Raw genomic sequence first — 25,425 nt, forward strand, 5'->3', positions numbered from 1 at the left:
ATATATATATATATATATATATATATATAATATTACCTGTTGACAGTGATGTAATATGTGAGGTCATAAACAGTGCATTGCGGGGGCATAAGTGATAGTTAGCTCAGCTAACTATAACTGCTGAATTTCACTGGTTTTGTATGAACGAAATGTGAGCCTAACTATAATGTCCCTGTAGCCTTTCATTTCCTAACTACAACATCCATTTAACCTATGTTTTTTTCAGTAGCTCAGTAACAAAAATAGCATACATGTGTTTGACTGTGCTGTGCTTTCCACATACACCACAAATTGCTCAAAATTTACAGCTTTTAAACAAAAAAATTTGGGGGGCTCAAAGAGATCAAAAGTTATTAAAATCACTGTCACCTGCAACAATTTTAACTCCAACATTTTGACTTGTACAATCTCAACTAACTAAGTCGATGTGGAATTAAAATAGTAAATGTATCTGCCTCTCAATATGCTTAACTTGATGATATTGTGCAAGTCGCTATTTTGTCGACTACTTTGTTGCAGGCTGTTTTTTATTTGATACTTTAACGTACAACTCTGCACACAGGACGCAACGCTGTGTTTGATGCTTTGTAAGAATTATCTGGTCACTACTCAGTGGGTAATTGCCTTATTCAGGCACTTAAAGAAGGTGACAGCGTTGCGAATACTGGGTAAACGCCACAAATAGATGATTTGGGGGAAGTTATTTCATCAGCAGCAGGAAACAAAAACATGAAGTGCTTAAAAGTAATTCAAACTTGCTGGATTCAAAGAAACTGTTTTTTATTAAAAGCTTTTGTTTTACTCTTGTTACACATTCAATTCCAAGTAAACTACTGCTCTCAAAGGAACAGTTACTTCAACACCATATTCAGTCTTCACAAAAATATCAAGCATGTTCTAACTAATTGAGGGCCGAATGCCAAACAATTTTGACAGGCACCATTTCATGCCCTTAGTGATACGTTAAGGTTGTGCTTGTTCCAAAAACCCTTTATCGCCTTATGAGAACAGGATAGTAGAGGCGGTAATGTGTGACATCAAAGTACATTCAAATTTGTTGTGTAGCATTTTCTTCGGGTGGCAACGTGTTTTGTGTGCTACTGTGCTTAATGTAATGTTGCTGTGTTGTACTGTGGTCAGTGTGTTGTGCTATGTTTTGACTGTTACAACTGTCTAAGGGGGTAAAATAGCACTGTTCAAACTCTTCAGCTATTTAAGACAACAGTCAGCCCACAACTGTGTCAGAGACTGTCTGTTAACTTAGCGCTCCCAGTGCTCCCTCTATGTGATACAATATCGGTTGTGTTGATCTCTAAATGCATACTATTGAGACACATGTATTTTGAATGCAAAATGTGCAAAAACTCTGTGGGGCTGTTTCTTAAAGGAGGGTGGTGCTTCAGAAGCTCTATAGTATGAACACAATGGAAAGCCTAAATGAAAAAGTTATAGATCATAACTGGGACGCATTATATAAATGATACACATCTTTTATTAAAGAAATTGTGTACTAATGAGCTTGACTTCTGAAGATTATGACATTATGCCCCACATTTATGGAGAAGTCGCATAACTCAGTCCAGCAACCAATGTTGCTGCACTGCATTGCGACAGAGAAAGAGATCAGGAAAGCGTCATATTTACTAAGATATGGGAGTGTCCTGCTCTGTCTAGTGCACAATTAGGGTGCTTAGCGCCACACATACACCTTTTCGCCATAGTGCAAGGTTGTTTGTGAAATATCTAACCTATGTTTTGCACTGAAAAGGAATTCTTCCTGTACAATATATACAACATACTTTGACAAACATTAAAACTTTTCCTACTTTCAATGTTTGTTGTATAGTGCAGCACACAAGCAGAGAGGGAAAAGTTACAAGAAATAAAAGCATTTCTCCTTATTAATGACAACTGCAAAGAGGTGTTATTCTTTGGCACAAAGCTGTGTCTATTGTTGGTAGGTAGGTCTCTTTTCTTCAAAAACCAAGGTAGTGTGTATGCAACTGCCCATGTACCACCCCCATATGATGCCTCCTGGCGCAAAGTAATGCAAAGCATCACAAAGCGCTGCTTTGAATTACTTTCAGGACGTTTTCCAGCACAAAACAAGTTTTAAACTGGAAAGCAAATCCAAAATAAACATTTTGCGACTATGTGTGCCACTTTTGTGATGTACACCCATCACAAAATGTTAGTAAATGTGCCCCTATATGTTTTACATTATCTAGTCCTACTGGATTAGCAACACTTCAACATAGACTAAAATAGGTCATTGCTGATGAAAATATTTTGAATGGCATCTGCTGAATATGTCCCTTCCTTAAGAAACAATTGCAATTTTTAGCTTCCGGATTCCTTTTGTATTTTAAAATTCCAAAATAATTAAATAATTGCACAGAATGTGCCGTATAATTTACCTATCTTCTCATAACTAACCATATAAATGTGCCTATATTTGCACAATACGCAGTAGAATTCGCCTTTCCTTGTCATAAAATTGCCCTTTTCTGCAGGATAATGCACCAGCTGCAAAGGTCTGTATGTCACCTCTGAGTGTGAATCCTTGCGTGTTATAAATCGATGTTTTGCCCTCCTAAATGCGATTAAAAGTACCATTCACTTGGGTAGTAATTAATACTAATAAATAAACAATTAATTTTTTGTGCACTCGAATTTTTTCTTTTAAGTCTTGGCCAACTTATGAGGTGACATTTATAAAGCTGGTGCAAGGCATCAAAGTCTGGACGTCAGCTGTGGCACTATCCATGAACCAGACATCTAAAGTAAATTATCCTTTGTCTTTGAAGTAAAGCATATAAAGCAGATGGATCTGGGCACAGTAACAGAGAAAGAAAGACGAGCTTTCAATCTACTTAGGCTTTCGAATGCCTCTACCTGAGCCAAAAACTGAGGGCCTAAATAAAAAAAATTAAAACATCTGACCTGTGTAATGCTATCTGGTGCTCAGGTAAAGTGCTCTTATACACTTGAGCCAAGGTCACACTATCACCAAAATGTGTTCATAGGTGCTGCTGTGCACTCTTGCTACTATGTGCCACAATTTTGGCTTAAGGCACACTCTGGACAATGTATAGTGGTAAGAGTAGGTGCTGGAACTGTAATCCAAACAATGCCAGCTCTACACATGCATTGCACAAAGACAGGAAATATATTCCAGGATAAATCTTGAGTAGGTGAATTGATAGTTAACTTGAAATCGGTCAAAAAGCTTTGAAAAAAGAGGTGCATATTTAATATGTTAAATTGTATAGAATGCATTTAGTGAAAATGTAGGTATCATTTATCGATGCTGCCCAATCAATATATTTGCTACTCCACAATCAGATGACATGATACAATTTAGATATCAATTTCATGGTCGAAATGAATATCCACGAAACTGCAAATGACAAATACTTTGACCTTCCAATTAAATGCAATGTACTGTCGTCCATGTATGAGAAACCGGGAATTAACATACCTAGCAAGCTTACGTATCTCCTGCACATTCTTTGCAGGACAACAAAAATAATCCCAATTCAAAATATCAAAGATTTTAACATACTCATTCTGAAAAATGTGTTTGTGTTCCATTTCGTAATAAGAGGAGGCAATTGGAACAGGGGTTTTCAACACAAGCCTCCCTTTAGGGATTATCTGGGGAAATGTATGCTTGAAATACATTTCAGAAAGTGGATGGTGTGCGATGTTAGGTCATTAAAACAAAGACTAAATGTTATTTCCTGGTTGAAATGGAAAACCCAGCACTAACTGAGAAGGATGCCGACCATTCTGAACTTGACAGCCAGACTCACTCTAAAACTCTCACACCTCACTCATATCACATCACACCTGAAAGAGCTCCACTGGCTACCCAATCACAAATGAGCACAATTCAAACTCCTCACACACACTTCCAAGGAACTACATAGCACTGGCCCAGCATACCTCAACAATCACATCTGCATTAACAAACCTTTCAGACACCTTTATTTTATTGTATTTTATTTAGGGAGTTTTGTATAGGGCGAACGTGACCCTTGGGTATCAGAGCGCTTCACAATTACATGCCGTAGGTTTGATATATATCTGATATGGCATGGCAAATCAATGGTATGAGGTAGGTTTGATATAAAGCTATACATTAAACGTTTCACAAGGTATGAGGTAGGTTCGGAAATGACATATATCTGTATAGTTCCTATAAATGCCTATCTTAAAGGTTTCAATGGAAGTTGTTGGACTTGTCTACTGTACTGTATCAGGTGTATTCTGACTCCAGTACCAATAGTTCCAAATTGCCTTTTCCTTGCAATCTACATCCCCAGATCTGGATTAGTGTAGTATCGACACATGTTATCCTCTACATGGCATGTAGAGGATTTCTCTTCACTTCCATTTGTTGTTCTGTTTTGGAAACATCTATGGCCCGATGGTGGTGATGTCCTGTCTTGCCTATTTGAGGAACATACTCATTAGGAAGATCTTAGCTTCCCTCTTGAATGTTGCCGTGTTTGGAATTTTTCCAATATTTGAGGGGAGTGTGTTCCAAATTCTGGGGGCGGCTTCTGAAATCGCTCTGTTATACGTTTTCTTCTTCCGGAACATGGGTGGTCTCAGCAGCAGCTCCTTGGTACTCCTGGCTGGTCTGCAGCCTCCAGATAGCTCAATATTCTGGGCCAGGTATCTTGGTGTTTTGTAGTGGAGCGCTTTGTGGTTGATACATGCGATCTTCGGTTGGATTCTGGCTTCGTACGGTAGCCAGTTTAACAATTTCAGGTGTGGGGAGATACGATCGAATTTCCTCGCTCCGGTGATGAGTCTTGCAGCTGCATTTAGGCATGATTTAGTGGATCTGTGGAAATTTTTGGTAGACCTGCTAAGGTTGTGCATCCATATTCAATCCTGTAGATAACTAATGATTGTACTGCCAGTTTGAGATCTGCCATAGAAATGAATGGTTTCACTTTCCTAATGTAGTTCAGGTGAAAACGGGCACGTTTTACCATTGATTTGATGTGGGCTTTCATGTCTAGGCTCTTATCTAGATTGATTTCTAGTGATTTCGCTGAATCCACTAGAGTAGGGGTGCAGATTAGTGCTTTGATCAGTTTGGTCCACTCATGCCCTTCTGTCTGGATGTTTGGTGGTGAAATTATTAGGAATTCCGTTTTTTGTGCATTTAGTTTCAGATGATTGGTAGTTAACTAACAAAGCGACACTTTTAGGGCCTCATTCATTACCTTGATGTCTTCCAGGGATGCGATCTTTATGTAGATCTGCGTGTCGTCTGCGTACATGTGATAGGCTATGTTTGCGTCTCAGAGAATTTCTGTAAGGGGTTCGACGTAAAGGTTGAAAAGTGATAGAGATAGTATAGATCCTTGAGGAACTCCAATTGAGTTAGGGCATGATGGGGATAGAGTCTGGTTGACCAGAAATCTTTGCGTTCTGTTCTGAAGGAAGTATTCAAACCATTTCAGCACATTTCCTGATGGTCCCATCCTGTCATGAAGCCTGGCTAGTAATTTTCCATGATTTACTGTGTCGATCGCAGACAACAGGTCGAGAAGGACTAGTAGACATGTTCGATTGCAATCTAAGACCTGTAACGCATCATCGACAATATGTAGGATCGCTGTTTCTGTGCTGTGGCCTAGTCTGAATCCCGACTGGCAGTCGTCCAGTAGCATGAAATTAGAGATGTGTTGGCTCAGTTGATTTTGCACACATTTCTCAATTACTTTGGCAAGTAATGGAATATTGGTGACTGGGCAAAAGTTATTAGGATCTGCTGGGTCCGCTGTAGGTTTTTTTATGTTGGGGATGACTTAACCTGTTAATAGGCATTCCTGAAGGATCCCTTGAGATAGTGAGGCATTTATCATTCTAGTCCATATTGGGATGCCGATATGGCAGATTTTTTGTAGACATTTAGAGGGGAGTGGGTCATTATAGTGGGTATTAGTTTTGATATCCGAGAGCGTTTTGGCGATGGTAATCTGGTCGTATAGCTTGAAGGTATCCCACTGTCCTTTGTTCTTTGCCCTATCATGGTCGGTTGTCGAGGTGGTATTGTTCAGTATTTGTGTTTGGTTGGGTATGTTGTCAGCTACAGACCTGAGCTCTCTTTCAAGTGTGTTGGCCTTATCGGTGATGAAAGTTGAACATTCTTCACAACTCAGATGAGTTTTAGTAGTTTCTTGGGCAGATTTGGCCAACTTGTTGGATTGCTGATTTAATATCTTGAGTTGTTTCCGTAGTCTGTTTTTCCAGAATCCTATGTACACAAATCCCAAACTTATGGAAAACAAGATCTGGTGATCAAGCCTTCTCCGTCACTCCTAAAGCAAGAACGGCCTGCTACTACACATAAGAGCCTCCTCCTCACTTCTTGAATTCTGTAAGAAGCTGAAGTCATGGCTTTTTGAGTAGTCTCGCTACCATAGGGGTGCCTACACTCACACCTGCTCAGCACCAGGTAACCCTACAGGATGATAATGGGCTCTACAAACTAAGCATGGGCGAATTTTGCGAATCTCGCGTTCGCGAATTTTGGGGATTTGCGAACTCGCAATTCGCAAAATCAGCGAATTCTCACGAATTTGCAGATTTTTTTTTTTGTGTTCGCGCGGGTTTCTGCCAGTTCGCGAGGGTTTTGTACAATTTCGCAAACGCGAACTTACCTGTCGGGTCGCAAGTTTTGCGAACTTGTTGTTTCTACGTGTCCAGCCTGTTTGGGACACTCTTCTTCATCACTGCCACTCTCTGTCACCACTGCCACTCTCTGACTACTCATGCCACCCTCTGGCCCACCCATGCCACCCTCTGTTCCATCACAGCACCCTCTGGTTGTCCAGTCAGTGTACATTATTGTGGCAAAGCAAAGCACACCTTCCCTGCCTCAAGTGACCTGAATTAATTTGGGGCTGATTAATGTGTCACAGAATATTTTTTTAGCTGGCACCTGCTTCCTTAGTGCTTCCTGATTAGTGATCTTTTGCACTTGCTAAGTGCTTTCATTGTTGCAAAATTAGTTACAACACCTGCCCTGCCCCAACTGACAATAATGAATTAGGGGCTGATTAATGGATTTGAACTTCCAGCCTGGCTCCTGCTTGTCTCCCTTAGCTGTAATTCAGGACTTTTGTGGCATATGTGTAACTATTCTGAGGTTCAGAGCAGGGTCACATAATAGTTGCAAGTAGGCAACTGAACTCTGGAGGGGCCCCTCAGGAAGCACTACAGGAAATAGCTACTAATGATGAGCCTGAACTTTTGAACCTGGTAAGTAGTTTCAGTTTTGCTTAGATCGTATTTCTGCAATTTAGCGCTTATTCGCGGGGCGCGAAGTTGTACTGGGAAGCCGCAAACTCACGCGAACAGTGCAAGCAAAATCCGCTGCTCGCGGATTTGCGGATTTTGCGGGAGATTCGCGAATCTCGCGGATTGCGAATTTACCGAAAATCCGCAAAATCCGCGAGCGAAACGGATTTTCCGCCCATGCTTACTACAAACCTGCATAACATAAGATAACATAACGGGGCAGTGACCAGATTTCACATGGGTGGTTCTTACACCGATACCTTACAGCAAATCAGCACAAGTTTGTTAATGTAAATCACGGGTACCAGGGGTGTCTTTCATATAATTTCGCAAAGCGCTTGGAACTAAGTTTGTTTTTTACAGTTTGGTGTCACACAGAAAAGGTGACCTTAGTTACCAGAGGAGAAGACCTCAGTGAGATGTACTTAAACCCATGAATGGTTATTTTAAGAGAAGAATTTTTGGGGGTAGAACTCATCACACACTAGTTTTGAATACAGTCAAGCTTCCTTATTGACTCAATGCCTTCCTCCTTGTGAAAGTCATGCCATGCCCCATGACTATTCACACCACTGCCTATTAAAGTTCTACCCCAATCCCAGCCACCATTCTAACATACTGTGAATCCAGTTACCATTCTGCTGTGATCCAATCATTGTTCTACTGTGCTACACACCATAGTTTGTCCTACCCCGGTCCCAGTCCTACACTGCAGTCTGCTACAAGTTTTTGTCACTGTCCTGTCCTCCCTCCTGCCCTGGTAATTCCTGCTCTCAGATCGCGAGAACTCACACCCCATGTTATTTTGAATAGCAGTGGCCCCTGTCGAGTCACCGCCACTGAGTTGACACAATACTATTCTATTATTAAACAGCTCTTGGTGCTTTCCTGAAAAAGGTCTAAATGTTAAAATATTAAGTGTACAGCTAAGTAAACAATGACTGCACTCAAGGCTGCTGAATTTAATCACTGAGTCGAGCGACACGCTCTAGATCCAATCTCCGACAAAATGATCATCATGTGCCATATTTATTGCACACAATGCAATCACTAGAGGAAGTCCTGATTGCCGCTAAACTTGATCCTTCATTACCTGGCAATCAGTATTCTGTTAAATATGATAGACATATGATTGAAACAAACCTATCTCTTGCATCATCCATGAATGCCAACAATGGATCATTAAATGCAGCTATTGCCACCATGATCAAGGCGGTACATGAACTCACTGCTGAGACTGAGTTTTTTTGTTGGTGGTGACAAGGGATGTAGGGTTCTGCCAAGGTGCCACCTACAATTCGTCAAGTGGAATGTCACTGTACTAAAGCAATAAATGCTATTGTATTTGTTACTGCTAGCTCATGTGTAGTAAATTAGATGATCATTGAAATATCACACCTTACTCTGTCACGTACTGTGACTAATAAGCACATTAGTCACTCTAGTGCTGGAGGCTCTCTAAATTACTACCTCTAGTTACCGTTCAAAGAAAAATGGAGGCACCAATTCTTTACGGATTATGGGTTTTCGTATACTGTTGATTGATAAACTGGCAAACTGCTCGGCCTGCTCCCCCTCCAAGGGGGAGGGGGTGCGGCCGAGCTGTTTTCTAGGGCCCGTTTTGGCTGATTTTGTTACCGTCGGCTGATATTCCTGGCCCCCGGTAACGAAAATGGCCCCCAGGGGCCCAAAGCCATCCCCCACCCTTGCGGCCCACTGGGGAAATGCCCGATGCCCCCTGGGGCCAGTCCGGCCCTGGAAGGAAGGGACTAACTATCATAATAAATTCTCTAACAACAACTGCTTTTAAAATATTCTTTTTAATGTGCCTATGAAAAAAGTACTCTATAAAGATCTTGGGCTTGATTTAAACGCTGGTAGCAATTGGACAGCTGTCAAACCTGTTTACTCCAGGCACTCCCTCTTTTGGCTTCAACTTCCTTGTTTAGAGGTCGGGAGATCTTGACTTTCCAGACGGCAGAATGGCAATGGAAATGATGTTGAAAGGCCTGCCCTGATTAGCACAAGTCTCATGACGCCATGTCCAATTGCTTTTTTGGAGATCCCGGCCCTCATGTACACCATGGTGGTCACAGACAGCTAAAGTATGAACACGTCCTTGAATGGCTGGCAGCCAGCTCAGTTTACATCATTTGTGAATCGATTATCATCCTGGGGCTTAGCTTCAAGGTGTTGTTTGGGGTGTTGGAACTCCCTAAAAAATGTATTCAGTAGTAAATAGTAATAGTAAATAGTTGGGCACGCACAAACAAAAACACACACACCCTCCCTCATCTCTGCATTAAAACTTCATTAGTTTGAAAACTATTGTTAGCAGTACCACCAACAATGCACACTGCTTTCTCTTTCCAATGCCTCCTAAGCCCCTGTTGTGTCCAGTTTCTCATAATGCATTTTATCAAGGTATTCCAGCGTAATTGTTGGGAGATCTGAAGCGTACACCCCCAAGTCTTACTGACTCTGTTAACATCCTATTACATGTTAGAGACCTATGTGCAGGACACGTCTTTTTCCCTTCCACATCAGGCGCCAGGACATGAAAATTGTTAGGTAGAAGGGTGACTTTATTGTAATGCGTCATTGAGAAGTGTTACATGTGCAGGGTGGTCACGGTGCAGTCCAGTAGTAACGTGGGACTCCTATCCACTTTTCTTTGATTGCTGCCATTGCCAGTGTAGGTCCAGCCTATCTATTAACTAAGGATGCAAGCCAGCACACGCATGTTGTTGGGGTCTCAGATGGTTTTCTACATTTCCAAAGTTCTTTCTGTCCTGACTAAGTGTCAAAAACTGTGGATGCTACTGACTAGGCTTCCCTGTGGTGCAGAATCTAGGCACTACTCCACAAATTGAGCTGAACTCACTCAGTGACACTAAGGGGCAGATTTACAAGTCCCTTGCGCCTCCTTAGAATGCTATTGCGTCACTTTGTTTGATGCAACAGCGGCGCAATCAATGCGGTCAATTTACAACGTGACGTATCGAGGGAGACTGTTGCATCTCTACAGATGTGTCAGCTTCTTGTAAATCGGCCCCAATGTTAATCTTTGGCAGTAATGCGGTATCACAAAAATGCACTAGGACATTCTGGCCCAAGAAAATTGCGCATCGCAAATTTTGACTCTTTTGCAAGTAGCAATTTGCGAGGTGCAATTTCCCATGAACAACAGTGTATTCCACACTGCTTGCGATTCTCAATAGGGTCGCAAATTGCGAGGCTCATTAATTTTAATGAGCCTCTTGCAATTTGTGAGCCCATTGGGAATGACAGCCTTCCCAGGGATGGTGGGCTGCTGGGCTCAGCAGACCACCATGTCTGTGACTGTTTTTTAATAAAGCAGCTTCTTTTTATTAAATACAGCCCGTTTTCCTTAAAGGAAAACACGATGCATGTAAAAAAGAAAAATGAAACTTTTCAGTTTCATTTTTCTAAGGGCAGGCAGTGGTCTCTGGGACCACTGCGTGCTCTTAAAAACTATTTTCCAACATACTCACAAAGGGTAAGGAGTCCCCTGGGGACCCCTTCCCCTTTGGGAGTGGTTTACCACCAACTTGAAGTAGGTGGTAAACTGTGAGTGTTTTTTCCCGCAAATTCGGTCGCAAAACACTACTACATAGTATGTTGACTCGCTATTAGGAAGGGACCCGCCTTCCTAATAGCAAAAATCGCAAATGCTATTTTGCGAGTCAGGGACACGCAAAATAGCTTTTGGAAAAATGCTATTACCCGTTTTTGCGGCCGCAACATCTGGCCCTAGGTTTCCAAATAGATCATGGAATAAAAACCCACTTCTAGTCCACTAGGGAAACAATTTTTGGTGAGGCTTGCTCGAGTACATATGCTTCTTTCGAAACAGCTGTGTCATTCGGGGGCTGCCACGGCTACCATGCTCCTAAATTAGAATCTTCTGACACATCATAATCTTTCTCCGGCGGCGGGTGAAAAGAAATAGAAAACAACATAATCTTGCAGTCTAAAGCAACCGAAAATCTTCAGCTGTAACTTCAGAAATTGGAATTTAGTTGCAATCATTTATAATGCAGAATTATACCAGGGAGGCCAGCAATAATGTACTTTTTGGCAAATAAAACTGAATATTAATCATAATGGGGTGCAAATTGAATATTAGCTCTCCGGATAATAATTGCCCACCATTAGTATATATGCAGGGGCGTAACACAGGCCCCCGCAGCCCATGCGATGCGGGGGGGTGGGGGCGAGCATCAGGGGGCCCCATCAGCGCACACAGCACAGTACAGGGATTTACAGATCCACACACTATGCTAGGACTTAGTTTAGACGTTATGCACTCCTGACAGTTGTTGTGTCGTGTGGGGCACACACGACAGGTGATAGTGACGGACTGGGGGCAGTGGGTCTAACACTTTGGCCTTGTGAAATAAGGACACAGACAGCAGTATGCTTTGCTCATCGTCTTCCACGCCGTCGCCCAACTGGCGTACGTGCGTGCGTAGACGCTATTTATTTAACTAAAGTCACGTGGGCGTGACTTGTTCCGTCGGTTACTCCACCGACTAGAACACCACATTCCTCCCCAACAAACATGAAAAACAATTATTGAAACAGTGACACAGTCTTTCAATATATCTGCCATAGTCTGTTATCTGCAAATGCCTCTTCATAGCAGGGCTGCATCCAATATAAGAAAATAAGAACAGTCTAACATTAAGTAGTCTTTCAGACGACTGGAGGGCACCGGATTCTGTCGCAGCCGGTACTGGGACAGTCCTCGGTTCTGGGTCTCACCAACTCCGGACTCGTCATCAACTCCAATTCCTTCAGTTGCTTGGTTCGGACCCGTGTCACTGCAGTCGACACCCTCACTCTCCATTCTGCCACCCCTGCGGGGTGTCTCATCAGGAGCTTGTGGATACTCAGTAGGAAGAGCCATGTCCATCAGAGCCTGAGGGCTATCAGTGTCTCTGACTGGGGATGGTGACCGGACCGGAGACTGCACATTTTCCATTGCCACCAAGGGTGTCGCGCTGGCTCCATTAAGCTGGTATTTTTTGAAGTGCGACACATTGCGGGTTACATTTTCCCGGCCTCTGGTAGCAGTGACTCGGGTGCCTTTGACACTAACTACTGTCCATGGGTCAGGCTCATAGGGAAGCCAGAATTTACCACTGGTGACCCTGTTCTTTATCAATACTAAGTCCAGTTGAGCAATCTGGGGTCTCTGGGACCTTCTCCGTCGACTGACTTGCGCATGTGACCTCTGGCGTCGGGATTTGACCTGACATTCATCGGGAGATGCAGGCTGCCATTGCGGATGGTGGGGTGTCCATTATGCGTTGTGCCCCCAGAGTCAGGATCTTCCACTCCTCTTTTGCCTTGTGCCAGTTTCCTCTTTGCACGGCCACTATAGCTCGTTGAAGGCAGTCGTCCTTTCTAGTGGCATCTGCGATGTGTTCAATAGATATGGACAACGGACATGATCGGGCAGTGATGCACCTTACATATTCTTCCGTATCGGCTGCATCTTCCATTTCTTCCCGGGTGGCTGCTCGCGGATGTCGTGATAAATAATCGGCAGGGTTACGAGATTCGGGTTGGTACTCCACCCGGCAATTGTAGTTTTGGAGCTGTAGTATCCATTTCTCAATGCGTGGTGGCGGCTTAGTAGATGTTCCGGAGAACAACGCAACCAGTGGCTTGTGGTCAGTGGCCACGACAAAAGGTTTTCCATACACATATAGGTGGAAGTGCCAGCACCCCCAGTGTATTGCGATCGCCTCCTTCTCAATTTGAGAGTACCTCTGCTCCATTTCTGTAAGGGACCACCTGGCGAAAGAAACTGGAGCCCAGACTTCGTCTGCTCGCTGACGCTGCATCAGTACCGCTCCTAATCCGACGGGACCAGCATCTACCGCCACCAAGTATTGCAATTATCAGTGTGTACACATTTTTGACATCTTTGTGATCTGGGGTGCACGCTATAACTGTGTGGTATTGAATTATAATATTTCTCAGAGTGGGCCTCGATCTGACAATGTTTCGCACCACATAAGAGTGCTGGGGGGACGGGAGGGTTGGGTTGAAATAGTATCTCTCCCAAGTGTGCATATTATTAATGTAATTTTAACACTGTTGGGGAAGCATTCTGAAATTGCCGCCACTGCCGAGAGTCAGACCCACTTACCGCTCTCACCCTCGAGGAAGGAGGAAGCCATTGCCCACGCCGCAGAGACCGCAAAGAGACGAGGGTCATCAGTCTCCGCGCCGCCGCTCCGGGAGACTCCAAATCCCGTCAGGCAACGCGGCGGCGCGTCCGTGTGACGCAGCTGTGACCAGGGAGCGCCAGCAGAGGCGCAGAAAAGGAGCAACGACCCGGCAGAGCGGGGGGAAGCATTCTGAAATTGCCGCCACTGCCGAGAGTCAGACCCACTTACCGCTCTCACGCTCGAGGAAGGAGGAAGCCATTGCCCACGCCGCAGAGACCGCAAAGAGACGAGGGTCATCAGTCTCCGCGCCGCCGCTCCGGGAGACTCCAAATCCCGGCAGGCAACGCGGCGGCGCGTCTGTGTGACGCGGCTGTGACCAGGGAGCGCCAGTAGAGGCGCAGAAAAGGAGCAACGACCCCGCGTCGCGGGACGCGAGCGGGACGCCCGGGGCTAAGCCCGGGCAAAGGGCGGGCCCTCTGAGGCCCTCTGAGGTCAACAGTGGTCGGGCGGGCCACCCCACCAACACTTCCGAAGAAGGTTAGTCTCTAAATAGGTCTCCCATAATGGCTGATTGTACCGCTACATGCATTAATGTTGACATCCTTACTCAGGATGCAGAGTCCCCTGTAACACTGCTAACGTCGTTTGAGGCATTGATAGACACTGCATTCAACGAGATTGTTGAGACTGAAAGGAGATTTTCTATGGGTCCATTGAGTACAAATCTACCACATGCCATGAGCAGTCTCAATGGCAATACCCATACCCATATAAATCCTGAAATAATTGTCGTAAAATCCTCACATCCCATTGTTGAAGTACCAATTGTCTTAGACGATGAGGACACCGTCACGTACATAGCACCAGAAGTGACTCTTGGCCATGCCCCAGAAACAACATCTATCGAAGCTGCTAACAAGGTATCTGGTAAAGTTGCAGCAAAGAGAAAGAGGGGCCCTGCTAAAATAACCCACAATAAACGGAAGCAGCCACTAAGGACTGTCAACCAACCAACTCCACAAAGCATGTGGAATAAGGGGAAGAGACAGAAGTTGGTCCAACACATAGCACCTATACAGGATCAACCGCATCTGGGTGATGTGGTCGTTATAAATAACGAGGGGTCAAATTATATATCTATCTCCACCCAGACTGAGTCCCCCCACGGAAATGACAAACCTAGTCATTATGCTAAGTCAGAGGGGAACCTTATCGAGACTATTGCAGAGTCAATTTTTAAAAATTTGGAAGGTCAAATGATCAAACAATTTAATAATATTTTTAAAAGACTTGATAAATTGGAGAATTTAATTAAAAACGAGGATGCAAAGAGAAAAGGCATAGCGAACTTGGACAAAATGAGAGTAGAACGTCTACTAAAAGACCTTGAATCCACTACTCGTGTCACCACCACTGGTGACCACGGTAATATCAGGACAGTGGAACAACAAGCCACTTCTAACCCAACACAGTCTGTTACACCTAAGGTGACTAAAAATAAGGGTACAACTGGCAGTAATCTGCCTGATCGTCAAACCAACACTCCCTTACTACCATGTAACCATATACATGGGAATGACATTTCATCCAAACCTTCTGTCTCCACTAATGATACAAGCGGAGTATCTATTAATTCTACAAAAAAGGGTATTACAGCGAAACAGACCACACTAGTACAGAAGGGTCCTGTTAACCCCAGCCAGCACGACAAAAAGATCACGCATGAGGACAATAGACCTAATAAACATCAAGGCCCGGCCCTACATCTTCCACCTGAGGCCTGTCCTTATGTCCTAGTTCTGGCTGGCATCCCACCGCTTAAGGAAGGTCAAGGAGAATCATGGGTTCAACTCCACAATAAGTGTATAGACTGGTTAACGAAGCACAAGGGAGTGGGGTATGATATTTCAAAAGAAATCATAACCACACGGCGTGTAACCTGGGTTGGTCCCCTTTACAAAAACATCAATGGGGACTGTATTGTAATCAACTTTAGAAACCCGGGCACTGCAAAATTCCTGTTGAACTATAATCCTGGTCGACACGGCCCATCTACTGTGGTAACCCCACTACCATTAAAATATTTCTACCGTCCTCCACACAAGATGATGCAACCCCCAACAGTTTTCCCATTGCAGAATAGGTTTGGAATCTTCCAGGACCTTGACACACTGGACTGACTGCCCACCGAAAACACCAAACTACTTCCCGTGTGCCCTGAGGCAGTTCAGTTAAAGGAACCATCTCGAGAGGCGGCCCCATTAACACAGGAGATTTCTCCATCTAGTCCATTATGTGTTCAACAGGGACATGTCACATCTAAATCCGCCTCAAGTATTAACCAGGGTCCCTGTCCGAGGAACAATAAAGGTAATAACCTAAGCATCCTCAGTTGGAACATTGCGGGCCTGAAGTCCAAGTTGGGAATTCTTTCATGGAGGGACTGTGTCAATTGTTATGACATATTGATGTTTCAAGAAACTTGGTGTGTGGAGGATCTATTGTTTGAGGGGTATAGCTGCCATAACAGGATTGTCCCGGTCCCCTTGGTTGGTCGTCCTAGTGGTGGATTGTCCATTTGGATAAAAATTTGTGCTGGAACTAAAATCGACGAACTACAGACAAATTGTCCTAGTTTCATGGCACTCTCGTATACCGAGCGGATAAAACTGTGTTTAATCAACTTCTATAACAATGATTTTTTGTCCCAACCTAACCGAAATTTTATTCTCTTATTTGATTTTATTAATGAAATCATGGATGGACAGGTACACGGGAAATTTGATGGCATTTGTTTAGGGGGGGATTTTAATGCACATGTACATCCAAGAAATCCCCCATGTAAAAGAGGAAAAGAACTGTTAGATCTTCTTGCTACTAGTGAACTTGTTAATTGCATGGAACATGTAGGTATGGAAGATTATGCATCCCCATTCCCCACTTTTATTGGACATGGGGGTGGTACAACAATTGATTATGTTTTCGTTTCACATGCCATTGCAAATGCATTAATAAGGGCAGAAGTAGTGTGTGAAATTCACAGTGATCACTATCCAATTGCCATTCATTTATCATTGCCGAAGGGTAAATGTCCAAGACGTGAAATAGGCGCAATGGGTCTGGAAGTTTCGACAGATAAGTTAAGGGTAATCTGGAAGGGAGTAGACAATAAGGGAATCCTGGCAGGAGTATGTAAAAAACATCCAAGTTTGATCAAAGATTGTCTAAGCACAGAGGACCATGGGATCAACGTGGTTAAAGCGTTCTCTGAACTCTGCACCACAATTAAAGGCGAAATTTCCCGACCAGCCTCTAGTAAGGCTGAGGAATCGCCTAGATGGTTTGATGCCCCATGCTCAAAAGCAAACAGGATGCTTAGAGCTGCCTTAAAAGCTGAACCGAGGGATATACCGCGGGTAAGGTTGCTCAGAGCAGAGTACAAGCGTGCTTTACGCACCAGATCAAATGATTTACTGAAAACCCACTGGGATTCCCTGGCACGATCTGCCGACCTAAAAGATACCACTGGGTTCTGGAAGGAGGTAAAGGAAATAAGATCTATCGGTTCGATCCTGACCGAAATCAATTGCAATATTACTGGTCCCACCTGGGTTGCTCATTTTGGTAAAATCTATGCAACACCAGACAATCTTCCTTTACTGTTACCCCCTCCACACCCAATGTCTATTTCTACATCTGAGGTATTTGATGCCATTTTGGAAAGCACCGGGAATAAAGCGCCCGGATCTGATGGGCTCTCTATAGACCAGCTAAAATGTGAGCCAGATTTTTGGGCCCCATTGCTGTGCAATGTTTTTAACAATTTAACTGAAGGGGAGATCCCGGACACATGGTCACGTAGTATTATTGTTCCTATTTTTAAAAAGGGCGACAGGCTGGACCCTGGGTGTTACCGCCCAATTTCTTTAATAGATAATACTTTAAAAGTTTTGGGACGGATCTTATTTAAAAGGATAGGAACATGGACTGATGAGAATAACATCCTACATCCGAGCCAGTTCGGGTTCCGTAGCAGTGTCGGAACGGTGGAACAATGCCTGAACCTGAACCTGATCATGGCAAAATATAATATCGCAAAGAAATCCCCTTTATATTTTGGTTTTATGGATCTGAGCTCGGCTTTTGATTTTGTTAACCGTTCCCGGCTTTGGTCTACCCTTCTTGAATATGGTTTAGATGACCATCTGGTACATTTTTTAGCTTTTTTACATCGTGATCTTAAAGCTTGTGTACGTGTGAATCAAATGGGTGAAGTTTCTGATGATATTAGCATTGGTAGGGGGGTCAGACAAGGGTGTGTGCTGGCCCCTCTCCTGTTTATTTTGTATATCAATAAGCTAAGCAGCACTCTGAGCACCTTAACTAGTGATGTGCCTTACATTAATGGAGTCCCTATACCCACACTTCTTTATGCGGATGATGCGGTCCTGATGGGCCGCACTCCCAAGGCACTCCGTATTTTAATCTCAGGTTTTGTCCTTTTTATGGCCGATTTAGGCCTAACAACTAATTTTAAAAAATCATTAATCATGAGCTGTGGTCCAAAAAATCACAAAATCCCCCAGATCATTTCAGGGTCAAATGTTTTAAAAAGCACCAGCACTTTTCCCTATTTAGGGCTGCTATTCTCAAATAGTGGTACGTGGCATGCACATGTTTCTTATGCCAGGAACAAGTTGGGCAAGGCTATTAACTGTGTAACCTCCTTGAGACAGCCCAACCAAGCTGATGTAATAACTCCCCTGGTCAAGATATACCAAACCCAATGTATGCCAACCGGCACTTACGGCGCTGAGGTTTGGGGTTATACCAACTGCTCCCCTATTCAAATAGAAGAGAATAGATTTTGTCGTAAGGTATTGGGGGGGGTTATCTGTTCTCCAAACTATGTATGCCATAACGAATTAAATATCCCTTACATAGAGGACTTTGTGAGATCCAGACCAGCACTATTCTGGATAAAGATCTGGAACAACACGGCTGCTACATTGACCCGTGAAATTATTTTGGATTGTCTAAAGTGTGACAGGGGACATTATATACCATGGCTGAAAGCAGTAAAAGAGTGCCTTGCAAGTGTGGGTTTGGCTTCTCTGTTCACATCACCAAACCTAATAAACCGCTCCCATAAGACCATCATTTTAAGGGCATTGTATGACCTATATAGAGAAGAGCGTGATAGAAAGAACCTGATTAAATGCACGGTTGTAAAATATTTGGCTTATTCTGAACCACACGTCAAAAAACCTGGCCCACCGTACAGATATTTGCGTTTGCATCTTGGTAGATGGGTAAGGGGTTTACTGTTTCGTTTCCGAGACGGGAGTATAGTCAATTTATTGAACTTCCCGATGGGATATAATAAACATCTCGAAACCTTAAATTGCCCCTGTAACCCTGACATGAAGCAAAGTCTTATGCATTTCTTGTTCTTTTGTGGTTTCTATAAAAAATTCACTGCACATTTTCTTATGCCCTATTGTAAGAAAAACGGATTAACTAATTTTAAATTGGCACTCCGGTCCTTTCTGGTATTGGGATCAGACGGAGTCATTTTTAGGATGAGTTGTTTTCTCAAAGCTGCTGTCAGATCGAGAATCACCCTTAACATTGATGTATAAACTATTGCACACTGCACTTTCAATTTTGATACCCTTTTTTACAATGGTTTAATAATGGTTTTAATATCGTGTTTTAATAGTGCTTTTAAACAGCGTTTTTAAATAATATTGTAAGATATTCTCTTCTTTTATAAAAACTTAATGATTTACTACTATGAAGGGACATATGTTGTATAGCTGGGATATTGTAAATGGATTTTGATTTTGCTCGTTTGTTCTCGGATAACTCTCCAATTGTAACTATTGAATTGAATTGATTGAATGTTTTTAAAAATGTATTGTGTTTTTTGTCTGTACTTTTATGGATGTTTTTTACTCCGAATAAAGATCTTTTGACTTGACTTGACACTGTTGGGCTTAGTACTACTAGGGATATATCCAAATGTGATTTATGCCCAGAAATAAATGATGTTCATGTTGTGTTAGTTAATGTGTGTGCTGAATACAAACTTTATTTCCATACATCATCTGTGAAGTCTCTTTTGTGACGCTCAGTATATTTGTTGTGTGAGATTACTGTGCCAATGCTTTACACGTTGCCTCTGTGATAAGCCTGACTGCTCAGTGCTAAGCTACCCAAGGGTAGGCACAGATTACAAAGTGAGTGTAAACACCCACCCCTGACGGGACTCATAGGTTCTGCCTGGCTAGAGCCTCGCCTCAGATAACCAGAGCGTGTCAGTTCCAACAATTACCCATTAAACTTGCAATATACCTCTGGAAATCCAAGAATCATTAGATGTATTTTACCAAGTTAACAAGGGTCAGTCCACTTTTAAAGATAACATTTAAGAAAGCCCCAGTATTTATGGAAATTCGTGTATAGTGAATTTGAAACACAATAATGTGCACCTAGGATAGGTTTCATGAGAAAAATACAAACGTGCTACTTCTTCCGTAACTTTCAGGTAGCTATCATATAATTTATTGGGGCTTTAACTGGATTTTGAGAGCTGTACTCTTTACTCATTTAACATTTGCGTGGCGTATTTCCCTTCATATGTGTAATAAAACGTGGTGTGTAGTTGGTAGTAAGTATCTACATGTTTAAATATTGCGGGACTTTCCCTGGAAAGATAAAAACTATTCAGACTGGCATCGAACAAGGTAAGATTGTATTTTCGATACAAAAGTAAGTACAAGTTTAAACTTCAAGAACATAATTCTACACAAATACAAAAACGAATCAACAATCCCACATTCTTCGTCTTTTTGACTGGATGTTGAATTCATGGCTCATCGTAATTGTCTATTAATATTTTCTAGAACTTTAGATAATACCGTGGTTTGTTATATGCCCTTGTAAAGCTTCTTTCAAGTAGAACCACTTATTTTTCGCACATCTTTACAACATCTGTGATGCTATCTTTAGGACCTCTGTCGTGCTATCTTTACTAGTTTTGTCAAGCCATCTTCACAATCTCCCTGTGGCTGGCTGCCCGCTCTAATCTTCCGAATCCTCAAGCAAAATTCCCTTTTTCATTCCTCTGCTTGACATTTGGCTAATTCAATATTCAATTCTGGAGAACATGTCTATGTGGCCACGACTTGTTACATATGTAATAAGTTAAGGGCACGGTGTTACACTGTAATTTCATTTTAATACATATTTTGAAAAAACACCCAAATCAACATTGGTTACAATGGTTATTTGCGAAAATATTGACAAAACAGTTCCCTAGATCTCATTTACAAACATATTCTTCATTGGGCATACATTTTATATTATTAACACCAATGAGGTAATATTTTTGTCAGATGACATTCAGGCCTCTATATTCTGGTAGCATACCATCACAGTAATGTTCGCCCCAGGGCTTTAAGTGAGATGAAAAAACAGGGGGGTCTCTGAAAGGGGTGTGGTCGATGTAATTAAGGGTGTGGCTTAAAACACCTAAGCTAGACATCTATGCTTAGCATAGTGTTCCACATGTCTGGTATTTTGCTGCTTCTATAACGGCATCGAGATATATAATACCACAAGTAACATTACACATACAACAAGCCAGGACTATTGGCTTTGCCAATGGTTGTTAGTTGCATAAGATAAATAGACTATGTCTTCATTTATATAATATTTAAAATGATTCTACTTTGAAATGATGAGACTGAAAGATCTATAACCAGTCTCTTTGAAGCTACATCAAAGGCTGTAAAGGATGGTACGGTTGCAGAGGTAAGATTTATTTTCCACCCTGAAGGTAAGGGCAATAAAGGAGAGCCTGATAGGGACCCGTCTCAGTATCTGCTTTTTCGAACTGCCAGTGCTGAGCACCAGCAGGACCGAGCCCACTTAAAGCCCTGGTTCAACCAATCAATTAATATAGCCTTATAGCCTGTCGTAGCGGGCTATACCGGCTATAAAAGGCCCACTCCCGCATTAAAGGCCCGAACCGAAGAAAAGCTCTTTAACTAGGAAGCAGGACTTTAATAGCCGGTATAGCCCTGCTACAAAGGGCTATAAGGCTATTAGAACATTCTGCCAATAGGGCAGAATGTTCTAACAAATAAAAAAAAAGGCTTCTCCAAGCTCGAGGGGATTTAAATCCCCTTGAGCTCCGAGAGGCCTATGTAAAACATTGGAATGTTTCTCTGCGGGCCTTTACTGGCCCATAGAAGCAGGGAGCACTCCATTCTCTTCAATGGAGCTCAAAACATTCCAATGTTCTAATACACAATAAAACAGATTCATCACATACATACCAACCACCCACCTGTCGAGTTGCTACTGAGCATTTGCTTGTCCTACACTAAATTGCAAAACTGCTTGATCATACCTTTGTAGTGGAGACGGATAGGGGGAAGCTGCATAGCAACAAAGCAATACAACATAGTACCACTGGAGAGCAAAAATCAATCAGACCAGAATACATTTCCACAAGATGATTGAAGCGCAGGTACACCTGAAAATGACCATCGTAAATGCCATCATGAGTAAAACGTGGGATGACCTAGAGTGCAACAAACAAATCTAGAGTGTCATCAACTCATTGTTTAAACTGCGGACAGGAATACATATCTCTGCTTATGGATTATTTTTATACACCTTTTCTGTAGCAAAAAGATTGGTACATCTGATCTTTTTACAAATCAATACATGGGTCAAGGATGCTCTTCTGAAGCATGATAGCTGATATATTATATTTGGCAGTTGGTATATTTGATGTTCCTCACAGGCTCATAGTCTGTCAATGCAGTGATGAATAAAAACTACTCAACTGATGGTTCTCATCACCTTTGCCCCAGACAACACCTTTCCCTCTCCTCGCCCAAGTATTACCAAAAAAATGTAATCCTGCCAACCTCCCACACCACCCTCAACAACACTATCTGACACAGTAATCCGGTGACCATTCACTACCACCTTCAGCAGCATCCTTAACTTAATATTTAAAATAAGAACTTGGCTTCCTCTCACATATTCCCACCTCCCTCTGGGTTTTTCTTACCCTCCAAGCTTAGAGCTGACCCCTTCCTCTCAATGCGAGATGAGAAAGGCAGCGCTGTGGTTATAACGGATTTGCGAGAAATTAGGTGTCAGTCATAGGTTTGTACAGCCCTGGGGCTAACAAGAAGGTATAGTGGATAACAAAGTTAGATTATTTCTGCTTTCCCTCATCTGGCTCAGGTCTGCAGAGATCCAAGAGAACCAGTGATGTCACAGGAGATGGCAAACGCAAACCACTACGTGCCATTCCACTTCCTCATTTGGGTCTCCAGAAACTCAATTAAAATAGCAGAATAGTTTCCAGTCAATCACAAGGCCTGGTGTCTCAGAACTTTAACCTCAGAGCAGAGAATAACCAGGTTTTGAAATGAAGGTTTAAGACAATGGGTTCCAAAACACTATAAGTATTGGTAATAAACTGTGGATTTCCCAAGAGTCTTGTCTAGCATTAAACACTGCTCTTGTATGAGGTTTTAAGACCAATGAGAACTGTTGCTCCTAACAGTGCTTTCTTTCCAGATACATGCTACAACAGGCCAGTTTCATAATATGACACTGTGCCCAAAGATGTGGATCTTGGACAGCTTATAAATGTTATCATCTACATAAGTTGCATACTTGTAAGGGACTCTTGCACTAGTAAGTCATTATGAACTGTTGCAACTTGAATGGTCATGAGGGACATTGTGGTCCAACTAACTTACACTCTTATTCCCTCAGATGAGGAAATTACCAAGAGGAGGCAGTCTGTCGATTTGTTGTGCTAGTTGATAATTAATAGCTGAACATAGAGACTAACTCGTGCATGACATTGTGGACCACAAAGTCATTGGTGAATGCATTGTTTATGTGGGTGAGGAAAGCACAACTTTAATAAACTGCATAGTTTTCCTTTCTGTTTGTGTGATTTTCAATTTTATTTTTCCTTCCCTCTGTATTTTTGCTGTATTTCTGTCCAGGACAGATGTTGGGTGGGATACTGTCAACTGTGGATACTCACTAACTCCCTTCCGATATATCTATGTTGTATATTGATTCTTCTTGTAATATGGCTGACAGTAGTCATTAGCCCTTCCTTAGTGTCTTCACCTTCTCAGCTTCCCAGAATACCTGTGAGTGTTCTAACCTGTACCAGAGTGTTCTACCTGCGTCAGTTGATGGTCTGGTCAGCTGGCGAGGTGTGTACTCAGCTGTGTCTTGGAATAAATCTACATGTAATCAAATAGAAATATCCTGCCATCTATCACCATCTTATTTACAACAATCTGCTACCAAACTAGGAATGGAGATGTGCTCAAACAAACATCAGGGTCTCAATCCAAGCATTTTATTCTATGAGGTTTTATGGTGTCCATGGACAAGGTGAGTACTAGTTCTTGGATGTTTTAAACGTGTCAGACCCACCAAAATGTTAATGTGGAACTAGTCTTGAATCAGTTATAGCAGAGGAAGGTAACATCTGGCAGAAAAGAGTCCTCCAATGAAAACGTTATATTTGAGAGTGGTATGGAGGTGCATTTTTACAATGGTGGTAATCGCATGACTATTGAAGTCATTCTTCCCGCAACAGATGCAAAAATTTACAAGAATCCAAAAACTAAGAATTATGTTTGTCCTGGAGAGGGTGGCTAGGTTTCACTTTTACCCACTAAGCTTGGGAGTGAAGCTAGCTAACTTCCCTGTAAACATGGATTATCTGAAGACTTATAGTTCACTCAGAAGGTTCCGCGAAAAAATAAAGAAAGGGTATACGACTGATGACCTCAGTGTCACTGGCTGATCCCATCTACGAAAAGGGGCATGGATATCAGAAGTTTAAGATTGTTTTCATTTTAAATAACCATTGATACAGGGTAGGTTCAGGGGGGAGGTCCTCAGAATCATTCGGTCAGGAGAGCTTTATTGAGCCAGTGATAAAGCAGGAGAAGGAATTTGAGAAGAAGTATGATGGCCAACATTGATATACTCACATTGAATGTGAATAGTCTTAGGTAAAAACCCAGAGGTTAGTGCTGAGGTATCTGGAAAAATGTCAGGCACAAATCATGGTTTTACAGGAGACACATTTGCTAGCAAGTGAGAATAAGGATCTGTTTGGCAGGTGTGGTTGGGTTCAGAATTTTGCAGTCTCCGATCAAGCTCAATGCTGCAAGGGTGTCGCAATTTTAATTAGAAGAGGCAGTGGGATTGAGCTTAAGTTCTCAAGAACAGATAGCTCCGGCAGATGGGTCTTCGCGGGTATGAAATTGGCAGAAAGTGAATTTATATGTGTCGGTTTCTATGGACCTAATGAGGATGACCCACAGTACATTATAGCATTGGAACTGAGATTAGTTGATATATCAGCCCCAGTGATTGTGGGGGGGGACTTTAATATCCTGTTCGATCCTGTACTGGGCCGATCTACACGGAGGGTTAGTGCCCTGGTGCCTAGATCGAGACATCCTTTGAAAAGCTTGATGCAGGATCATGCTTGGAGGCATCTGAGAGGAAAGGAGAGAACCTACCACAGTAAGCAATGTTGCCACTTTTCTAGACTGGACTATTTTCTGGTTGAAAGATGTTTAACGTCCAATATTAAAAGAGATTATACACCATCCAGCCCACATTTCAGATCATTCAGCAGTTATTATTACATTACAGACCCCTGAACTGCAGCCCAGTAGGAGGTGGACAATAAAATGCGCCCTTCTCCTAGATGAGGAGGTGGTGCTTGCCTTGACAAAGGCGCCATCAGAATACTTTATGATCAACAAAGACAGTGCCTCCCCTGGAATAGTGTGGGATGCTGGTAAAGCGTGTA

The 25,425-nt window shown here is 42.6% G+C and overlaps 1 protein-coding gene across 3 annotated transcripts in view; it reads right to left on the reverse strand.

The window, feature by feature from the left end:
* Positions 1-25,425, reverse strand: part of LOC147708865 (muscarinic acetylcholine receptor M3-like) — an 880,867-nt gene that overhangs the window by 273,712 nt on the left and 581,730 nt on the right. The window contains exon 4 of one of the 3 annotated variants that reach the window (XM_086927480.1): positions 21,952-22,077. The exons of the other annotated variants lie outside the window; for them this stretch is intronic. The gene's annotated coding sequence lies outside the window, so the exon portion shown is untranslated. The remainder of the gene's footprint in view (positions 1-21,951; positions 22,078-25,425) is intronic. 3 annotated transcript variants of the gene reach the window in all.

The sequence above is a fragment of the Lissotriton vulgaris genome, chromosome 6 (genome assembly GCF_964263255.1).
Source record: "Lissotriton vulgaris chromosome 6, aLisVul1.2, whole genome shotgun sequence".
In the NCBI taxonomy this organism is placed as follows: domain Eukaryota; kingdom Metazoa; phylum Chordata; class Amphibia; order Caudata; family Salamandridae; genus Lissotriton; species Lissotriton vulgaris.